The following is an 8,812-nucleotide window of genomic DNA, read 5'->3' as shown; positions in this document are numbered from 1 at the left end:
AACTGGAACCAATGTCTCTTCTAACAGAAGATAGAGAAGGACAAATGTGTTGCACGAAACTCCAGCCATGTGGGAATCAGAAACAATTTTTGGGTTTCATTCCCAAAAATGGGAGCTGACTTGCTCTGTAGGCAAACCAAAAAACTAAGCAGAAAAACCTCAAACAATCGAAAAATAAACAAAAAAAACCAAAAAAAAACCAACAAAAAAAAAGCCAAACCAACCAAACAAAAAACCCCAATCAAACAACAACCAAACCAAACAAAATACACCCAAGTTGGTAAGATCATAGAACGGTTTGCATTAAAAGAGGGCATCTTAAAGATCATCTACTTCCAACCTCCCTTCCTCAGGCAGGGACACATTCCACCAGACCAGGTGGCTCAAAGCCTCAGTCTGGCCTTGAACACTTCCAGGCAGGGTGCATTCCCAGCTTCTCTGGGCCACCTGTGCCTCACCATCCTCACAGTGAAGAATTTCTTCCTAATATCTGATCTAAACTTACCCTCTTTCAGTTTAAAGCCATTCCCCGTTATCGTATCACTACATGCCTTTGTAAAAGTCCCTCTGCCCCTTACTTGTAGGCTCCCTTCAGGCTGCTCTAAGGTGTTCCCAGAGCCTTCTCTTCTCCAGGCTGAACAATTCCAAAATGCTGCAGCTGTACTGTGCACAGGGCAGCAGTACAGCAGAGGCATTCCAGCAGCAGCAGTGTGGTGTCCCTGCATGTGGCACCACGTTCTTTATCCTTCTCTGCTTTCTAGGCTGAAACAGCAGAACCTGACTATGTTCAGTGCCACTGAAGTGGAAACAGGGCTGGCTTTGTATCTCTCACCTGTAAACAATTTTCAACTGTTAGGATGTTTCAACTGCTACAGTTTAACCAAAAAAGTTTTTAGCAATTATGTCCTGCCACAAAAAGTTCTTCTGCTGCAGCCCCTTCAGGCAGCTGATCTCTGAGCCAGAAGCATTTCTGGTCTCTCTGCTCCCTGAGATGCAAGGCAGGCCAGCTCTGCTTCTATCCCATAATCCTTGTTGGTGTAAAAGACTCTTACTTTGTGTATCTCATTATAGTGTCAGCTTTTGCTGCCCTGAAATGTGTTTTTCCCCTTTTCAATTTTTCTTGTAGCTGTTTTTATAGATTTGTATCTTGTGTACAACGGTGACATGATGGTGATATGTACTATCCTACAACGTGCGTTTGTGAAAGGATGGGGGTTTTGCACCCATCCCTGCTCTAAGCCTCTAAACCGAATCTCTCTGTCACACACACTGAGTACAGCGTCCTTAAACAGCCTTGACTGTCAGCAATAGATTAGTTCTCTTTCACTTCACCTGCCCTTGGGAAAAGGGCTTTCTGCAAAGCCATCCACATGCACGCACAGAGACAGCTCGGTACTCCCACAAAAAAGGCAAAACGCTGCCACTGCAGTGCTTTCTCTTCTTTCTTTCAACCTCTCCTCACACACGTGGCATTGCAGGTGATGCAGCATCCTCCTCAGAGTCACTGCTACCTTCTTCATCTTGTCCGTGACATTCAAAGCCAACAACAGACAGCACTAATAGATCTTAAAGCACCTTTCTGAGCGCTAGTACTGGCTTTTTCCCCCGGTACTGGCTTGTTCATCCTCGCAAGAACAAGCTACGGGGATTTGTTAGAGCACATAATGTTTCTGGGCTTAACCCATCAGCTTCAAATTGCTGCAAGCTGCCCCATTCATGAATCAGAGGCAGGAGCCCTCCTTCAGGAGGATGGCCGGACCGTGTCTGATTTTTGTGAATTGGAAGGGGCGCCATTCATGTGTTGGGGCTGCTCGGATGAGCACTGGATCTCCGCAGTCATGGGATTCACCAGCATGAGCAGCGCCTGGCTGTGCCTGAGCCGGGGAGAGGGGTTCCCAGCCTCTCGCGTGACAGGGACACTGGCTGGTCCACGTGCAGCGGCGGGGAGGAGGGGTGGGGGTCACCGAGCGCAGCCTGCGCCAGCCCATGCAGTGCCCGCAGGCACTTCCTCTGCCTCCCAGCTCTGCCAGGGAGAAGAAAGTGCATCGAATCAATCGTAGCTGAAATATTCACGGAGACTTGATGATCCTTTCATCCCTGTAGGAAAATTTGAAAATCAGTGCAATTTTATTGAAAGCTAGTATTAAACAAATGCAAGAGGCTTCAGCTATTTTATTTCAAGATACAGCAAGAAAAATGGAGGATGCAGTCTGTCTTGATAGAGATTTCCCTGAAACCACACCAGGGAGCCTGTTTATATTCTAGTGATGCAGCTAAGCCAGACAAGTCTGCGGCACAGCATCTATTTTTAGACTCCAGGTTGCCATTTATAGTTTGTGAAAATATTCATCAGCATCTGGATAACCGGCTATCAATTTTTGTCAATGCACAGGAGAAATCAGACATTTCGCTTCTCTTTGCTTTGCCCTTTTATGTCCTGCCTTATGTGGCTCTTTGGGGGTCATTTGGAATTTGTTTCTAAGGGCTTCACCATCACACCATACATCTGTCTGCTGTTGCATACGGCATCCTGCCAATTTTCTGTTGGGATGATCAGGGTACAGAAGAGAAAACCTTTTGCTAGCTACTGTGTCTCCACATGTGAAGAAGCTGCATGTGAGATTATGGTGCACCTTATGCAGTCAGTGAAAACACCTGAAAACACCTTTATAATAAAATGAGGCAATTTTAAAAGGCAAATATGAAGAGGAAATCTAATGGTTTGAGGACATCTTTTCAACCTTATTTCCCATCTATGACATAGCAAAACTAAAAACTCATAGCTCAGTTTATTCTTCTGAAAATTTTGTTAGTGTCTACTGCCAATATATAAGGTACTGAACTTAATTAAAGAGTTTCTGTTATAAGAGAAAGAAGGATATTGTAGCAGCCAGGTCCTTGCTTTGGTTCGCTGTTCTGGTATAAGTCTTACAACCAAATGGTACCCTCATCTATATCAGTGAAGTTTTTACCTAGTGTGATCAATAAACTGTATGTAGCAGCCAATTGCATGGTTTTCTCTCTTGATCCAGTCCATCATTCCAGTGCTGCTGGTTTGTGATGGGTGGCACTGGTCAAAACAGTGATTTAACTTATGTCTGTAACTCTTACTTCCTCTACTGCCTTCCTGAACTGAAAGGAAAAAGAAGTGTAAATATACTTTGAAGGGATGCTGCAATAGCTCCCACTGAGGGATATGAGACACGAGGAAATTCAGTTAGGCAAGAGTTCCCTTCAAAGAAACTGTAATCTGGCAGAAAGATGCAGATAGAAACAATCTGTCAGTGTGTGTTCCCCCCTCCCTAAAGTTTTCAGCTGTCACGGTCTGCAGAGGCATTAATCTTTAATCAATTGAATGCCGTCTGCAGTGAGGTATCCAGGGAAAGGACAGGTCACAACAAGCATTCGCCTAGAATAACTAAGCAGTCGTGCATGAGCTGTGCCATCAGACCTTGCTGGATAGCAGCAGGGAATAGATGGAGAGCTAAAAATAACCTTTCCTTGCAGTGTTTTTCCAGACTATTTTTGATTCTTCATTTTGATAAGGTCGACTGGCTACTTGCTAAAAATAACCATTCCCGGCAAACTGAGGACAAAAAGTAGAGTATTTATAACCACCTCAGACTCTTTAGTACTTTTGTTGGCTGCAGATAATCTAGGATCTTGTCATCAGTCAGTTGCCAGTGTTTTATGTAAGTCAGTAATAAATAAAGCATTAATTGGAATGGAAAACGAGTCTTTCTTGCCACTCTGATTTTCTCAGATGGAACACATATCTTTTTGTACTTGTAGGTTACCTTGCCCTGTTCTTCATGATGTGGTCTGAATTGCTTCAGAAATAACCAAAACAACCTCCTGTTAGGTCAGCTAATCTTACAAAAATAGCTGCATATGTAATTAAAAGTGCAAAAGCAGTTTTGCATGCCTGATACTTGACATGCAGAAATTTTCAGGGGCGTGATTCACTTAGCTTCCTCCATGAGAGGTTTTTTTATTGAGCCTCTGTGTGCCACTATCTCTCTGATGAAATGAAACCACCACTCTGCCAGCAGGATGAGAGTGACAGAGGGATTCTGTAACCAAGTAACTGGAGGAGGACTGCAGAGAAATTGTCAGTATAAATGATAATTTGACCCCAAGGCAGGTTTCAAGAAACTGGGTCATTATGGGGATGGGGGAAACACACACCAGTCAGCCCAACTGTGCAACCTATTGGATGTTCCAAGGGAGAAAAACAACAATTAAGGCATTAACATTTATGTTTTAAAAAATAAAGTCTATCACACAGTACATTTGAGCAACTGTCCTTCTTCAGTTAAGGTGAAGAACTCTTTAAGTTATTAGTGAATGTTTTCCCTTACAGATATTTTGCTTAGGACCTATTAAATTTCTGTAAGGGAAAACTCATCTTCACAGATTCGTTCTTTAAGTATGCATGATTTTTCATAAATATTTATCTAGAATGGGCCCCACTTAAGTTGTCTGCTTAACTGCAATGTAACAGAGGTTAATAATTTGGAGATGCACAGATTTTTCCTTCCCACAAACATGAATATGTCAAGTGTATGCCTGAAATGTATGCTATGGAAGTTTCTATGACTGAGAGCAGTGCTGCACAGGAAATTACCACCTCTACCCTAAAAGCGCTGAACATTTCTCTGGAGAAGAGAGACTGAATGGGGCAGGGAGGAGAGGAGGGGAACAGAGAGGGAAGGGGAGAGAGAGTGACTGGAACATGGCAAGGACCATGAAACTTTCTAGGTTCCTTTCTGTGCTCAAATGAATGATAACTGGAACACAAAAATTGTATGTAAAGTGGATTTTATCATCTTGTTTGATTACAATGAGTACAAACAATGAAGGCACATTGTTATACTCGTTTTGATGGCATTTCTTATTTTAGATGAAACGCAGCAGTTTTAAAAACATAGATCTGACTGGCTTCATTTGAGGTGCTTCTGTGTTTGCCTATTGCTTGACAAAGAGGTCAAAAGAAATGTGAGGGTGGGGACAGCATGAGAGTGTCCTTAATCTTTTCTCTATATTTTTTTCTGTTGAGATTTGCCACATGGAAAAAAAAAGGTCATTAATAACAACTACAAGATATATCAAGCAGAGAAAACATCTAACATGAAGGTAGCAGAAAGAACAAACGATTTGTACATGCAGCACCTGTGTTTTTCCTCTCAGGGGTATTCTTAGAGCAAATAAAAATTGATTTAGCTTCTATATATGTATGCACAGGACTTGCTACATGTTTACTTCTCGTAAACCAGTAAAGGCCATTTGCAAAATTTATGGGGTTTGTGCAGTCAAAAAAACCCACTGCTTTTTCCAACAGCAGACTCATGACCATATTTCTCTTGCCTCATTTCCAGTTAAATTTTTGTTTTCTGTGACCAAGCTAACATTCCTCAGTGGAGAGGTCCTCAGGCAGGTGTTAAACTCAAAAAAACCATGGAAAATACTCCATGCAACAAAGTGCGTGTGTGTTCCGTTGAGTCACAGCAAGCTCAGATATAAGTGACTGTGGGCCATACTATATTAGCTGTGAGGATTCTGAAAGCACCTCTTTCCTGCAGAGGTGTGTTTTACTAGCTGAATCCACACAGAGACAATACAATAAACTTACTTTCTAAGCAGTAAATATATATGGGTGAAAAATATTATATTAATTGTTACTAATGTATATTCACATACTCCAACTGTAAGAGTGACCAGAACAACAAAAGAAAATTAGGAATAATTAATGGGTTGAATTTGTTGCAGGGATCCCCTGAAATACCATTTTAACTAACGTCTTACCTGGTTCTTGATTCCAAAGAACTTGCTCCCTAAAATTTTGTTGTTCATGTCCATCTTGGGGTACATAAATAAGAGAGGAACAATCAGGAAGTCCATTTGTATTTTGGCTGTACATCTCACCTTCCATTCCATGAAGACCTTTGTTTTGCTATAGCTTTCTTTGTGGACTTTAAAATATTGTTCATGGACAAATGCCAAACTAGTAAGCAAATATTACGTTTATAACTATCCCTTATACTGATCTTACCAATCACCTCATCACTGGCCTCTGAGGGAGGAACCGGTTACTGCTCACAGCAGCCACAAGCTCGGACTTTCATTCTCACTGTCCAAGCCTCTTCAGCCACTGCTCAGACCTTTCTTCTCACTGTCCAAGCAGTTCTCCACCATCACCACACAGCAAAGTGGGGTTGCATTAATTATTTGTTGCCAATGCTTTGGTAATTTAGTTTATGATGCAGACATGTGCTTTTGTCACTCATGACCATCTGCCAAATTCTATGAGGAGGGGAAAGGTGCACTTCTATTCAGTTTTCATGGGCAATGCCCTTCAATTCTCGATTAATATGTATGCAGAAAACAGCTCCAATTCCTTTAGGATACCTAAATTTTATAGTATCAGAAGTTAAAGAGTTTTTTATCTGGGAAAGAAGCTTTCCAGTTGAAATATTCTATCACCAGCATACAGAAAGCAGGGTCTTAAAATAGGAAAGAGAGGAAAGAGACAAAAGAATACTGTTTAGTCAAAAAAATTACCCTGCAAATTGACAGACACAGAAAAAAAATTGCATCAATTATCCTGATAATGGTGGAAGATGCCTCCTTGGATGCCTGTGGTAGGTGACAGAAGCAGGTGTACATGCAGGTACACCTAGCACGGTGGCAGAAGCATTCTCTGCACTCTTCTGCCAATATATGTCATCGTTAACCACAAGGGATGGACTTCCAGGAGTAGGAAGATGCAAAAAGAACATCTACTGTTGGGGTCCCTCCCCTGCCGTGTAGCCCTGGGAGAGGGGCCCTGAGGGCACAGACACGGGGCTTCCCTGCCCCTGCTCAGCCTCGTTCCCATTGGTTGGTTTGTGTTCCCTGCGCGGGCAGAAGGACCCTTGGTCCCGTGACTGGAACAGTTCCTCCGCTGAGCCCCGGCCATGCGGCTGGAGAAATAAACATCTCTGAAACAGCTATCAAGAATCTGTCTGTCCATATATATTTCCTTTCCACGGGACTCCTGGTTTGATATATGCATGTTGCAGTATCCCCACTGCAACAAATGGTGGAGAATGCGGGCAGAACGATCCCCGATCCCTAAGCGACTGATTTGTGTGAGTAAACCCTGGAAACTTTGGATTCCTCTTCTTGGTTTTGCTTTGCTATTCCGTATCTAAACTATGGAGGAACAGTGGGAAGACTCTTGGCTCTCCGAGCCGCATATGGACATTTATCTTAAACTTAAAATGATTCTTGAACAACGATTTGTAAATTTTAGCTTGATTCAAGCTCAAAAAGAACTGAAACACTTCCTGGCATGGTTGTTTAAGAACTTTTTCTATGTTTCTTGGGATTTAATTCTTACCAAGGGCTTTTGGAAAACCGTTTGGACACAGTTAATACTGGAGTCAAAATATATGCCGATGGAAGAATATTTTCGTGAATATTATTTAGTTACCGAGACTGTTGAGCAATGTCAGCTGTGTCCTGGCGAAGGGAAGCCTGGCGCAGGGACTGTGCGGCCCAGGCCACGTGCGCCGAGCACTCTGCGAGCAGCAGCGAGGCAGTTCCCGCGTGCGGGCGGAGCCACGCGAGCCACAGTGTCGGTGGCGGAGCGAGGAGCGGCGGGACCCGGCGGTGCCTGCCCGGCCGCGTGCAGCGTGTGGTGGAGCGAGCCCCGGGAATGCCCGACCGAGACGGAGCCGCGCCGAACCGAAACACGCGCTGGAGCAGGGCGCGGGGGAGTCGTCGCCCGGGGGCCCGGCCGAGACGTGGGTGCAGCGCCCGGCATCGGCAGCGAAGCTGCGACCAGAGGAGGCGACGCGCGGAGAACTGAGCGGCGCGGCCCGGCCCGGCCCGCACAGCCCCGAACGCGACCCCGGGAAGAGCGCGCAGGCACCAGCAGCCCCGACAATTCCAACACGGGAGCGACCGAAGGAGAGAGCAAAGACGCAGCGAGACAGAAAACAGCAGCCACTCGGAAAAAGATCATAGTAACTAAGATCTTAGGGATAGTAAAATGGTATAATGTTAAGCAAAATTATGGTTTTATAACAAGGTGTGACAACCAGCAAGACATATTCGTGCATAGAACTGCTATTAAAAAGAATAACCCTGAAAAATACATCCCAAGCTTGGGAGATGGAGAGGTGGTGCAATTCAAAATTATACGAGGTAGAAAAGGGTTACAAGCATCGCAGGTCACTGGGCCTGATGGTGTTCCTGTAAAAGGCAGTATATATGCAAAAAATCGTAGTCATGTTAGACAGTATCTCTATTGTAAGTCCCCCCTACAGTCTCCCTTTCCTAATCCCACCTTTCCCTTTTACCCTATGTCCTATTACCCCCAGTGTATTCCCAATCCGTTTTTTCATCCATGGTTTCCCTCACAAAACCATGCTTTTGCCAACTGTTTCCCCAAAAATCCCTTTCCAATGCCGAGTGGGGGATGAAAAGGGGGAGGGAAGAAGTTAAACCCTCTCCTGCCTCAGTTTCCCCACAAAGCATGCTCAGAGAGTCCTGTCTCCCTTCTGTCAGCCCTAAGATGTTCCACAGAATCTGATTGGACATTTAAAGACTCAGGAGGGTGGCTTGTTTTGTTTTGAAACTGTTCTTGTTATGTTTATCCAGTTATTTTCATTCTCCTTTTATTAAAATAAAACGGGTGAGGTGTTGGGGTCCCTCCCCTGCCATGGAGCCCTGGGAGAGGGGCCTTGAGGGCACAGACACGGGGTTTCCCTGCCCCTGCTCAGCCTCGTTCCCATTGGTTGGTTTGTGTTCCCTGCGCGGGCAGAAG

The sequence above is a fragment of the Corvus kubaryi genome, unplaced genomic scaffold, assembly GCF_017639235.1.
Source record: "Corvus kubaryi isolate FWS band 111438036 unplaced genomic scaffold, C.kubaryi_AGA036_p1.0 37392, whole genome shotgun sequence".
NCBI classification, from domain to species: Eukaryota; Metazoa; Chordata; class Aves; order Passeriformes; family Corvidae; genus Corvus; species Corvus kubaryi.
This window is presented reverse-complemented; position numbering follows the sequence as displayed.